This window comes from Primulina tabacum, unplaced genomic scaffold (assembly GCF_025594145.1).
Source record: "Primulina tabacum isolate GXHZ01 unplaced genomic scaffold, ASM2559414v2 Contig533, whole genome shotgun sequence".
NCBI classification, from domain to species: Eukaryota; Viridiplantae; Streptophyta; class Magnoliopsida; order Lamiales; family Gesneriaceae; genus Primulina; species Primulina tabacum.
Genome location: NW_027459776.1, coordinates 53,505 through 55,275, shown reverse-complemented (window position 1 = coordinate 55,275; position 1,771 = coordinate 53,505). Strand labels below are relative to the sequence as shown.

General features: G+C 36.2%; 1 pseudogene; it reads left to right on the top strand.

The window, feature by feature from the left end:
- The first annotated feature begins 213 nt into the window (after window positions 1–213).
- On the top strand, window positions 214–1,302 carry LOC142534461 (non-specific lipid transfer protein GPI-anchored 10-like; annotated as a pseudogene).
- The last annotated feature ends 469 nt before the right edge of the window (window positions 1,303–1,771 follow it).

Below are 1,771 nucleotides of genomic sequence, written 5' to 3'. Positions count from 1 at the left end.
ATGAGCTGTCTGGTTTTGCTAAACTTCATATCCCACACATTTTCTTTACCAGAAAATATGAATGATAGACACAACAGAGAAATGAAAAAAAATAGTGAAACCTAGACAGTAGCTTGAGAGAGGTCATACAAAATTGTGTCAAGAGATCATGCACCTATTGCATGGCTCTGCAGTTCATGCCCAACTAATGCACTCTTCGTCTATTTAGCTAACATGAAAATCAATGGCGAATTCGCCTCAAAACTCACAAGCAAAACTTGCGTTACCGACCTAACTTGTGCAATGCCTTTTCATCTCCCTCTTCTCCCCATATCGCTCTTTCTTGTGTTTCTCCATTGTGTTTCCCTAAAGACCATTGCCCATAACACAATTGCTGAGTGTGGGCCGAATTTGCTAAGTTTAGCCCCATGTGCGCCGTTCATGCAAGGCGTGGAAGCTTCACCAGTGCAGTCATGTTGTGATAGTCTTAACCAACTCTACGGCCAGAAGCCTAACTTGCCTTTGTCCATTCCTCAATGACCCGTCTGCCTTGAGTTCGTTTCCTATCAACACAACGCTTGCTCTAGAGTTGCCTCAGCTGTGCAATCTCCAAATAGACCCTTCTATTTGCGGAGGTATGTATGTTAAACTATTATTTAATTCCTTCCTATAAATGAAGGACCATACAGTCCATTCGCATTTACAGAAAAGAAGATGCAGCACCATCTTGAAATCTAAGATTTTGGATTGCTTTTAATTCAATGCCCAGTTCATAATCAAATTATTTAATTCCATTCTCTTTTTTTCTTACATGAATGGAATAAAAAACCAAACGTCTAATGCAACATTTATTTTCCTAAACTTAAGAAAAAAAATAGATAATTGATGCTTAAAAAGGTGGCATACAATATTAGAATGAAAAATGTAAAGAATGAAGCAAGAAAAACCAGCAAGCGACTTTTATAAGCATTATTTTGATACTCGACTAATTTGGTTTTTGTTTCAAGGAGCTTCCTTGCCATCTACTTCCCCTGGTGCTCAAGTTTCCCTTGGGCCAAGACCAAATTCAACAGTTGCGGGTCTGCAAATTTTCTAACCTTCAAGAAACTCCCCCTCAACTTATTCAGATTTATAAATTTTGCTATCTTATTCTTTGTTCTGCCTTTACCATCTGTGGTTTATCCAGCTTCTCCAGTAGTAACAGTAGCGCCCCGACCGAGCATTATGGGATTTAGAATTCGCAATGTCGAAGTGAGTCTGAAGGTGAAAAGCCAATTGTGGTGTCTTCTGATGGCTACAATTTATTTCAGTGCTGACAAATGAAGCCTACTTAGCTGAACTACATGGCCTCATTTTCAAACTAGCGCTATTTGTTTCTACTATCTATTGAATATATGCTCTAGTTAATGAATTTTTTCTCATTAATTAACTTGCAGATATTTGATTCAATGCCAAAATACTTATGAAAAAATATATGATTATACTTGGCCATATCCAAGATATTATTATCGATTTCTTAATTTACATGATATAATCAATGGTTTTGTCTTAACAATATCCGATTACATAAGAGATACTTTAAATTTTGTGTTCATTGGGTTTTCATGTGTCTTTCATTTTTCGTTCTTGTATTCCCTTGACTGTCGTTTTCTACATTTTCTTTGATTCATCTTTTTCTTCTACTACACCTTTTGTTTTCTGCAGTGCATGTATTATAACTGATTGGTCATCCTTTTGATCTTCACTATATCTGGTTAATCTAAATATAAATTTGTATTTTTGTGTTTGTGTT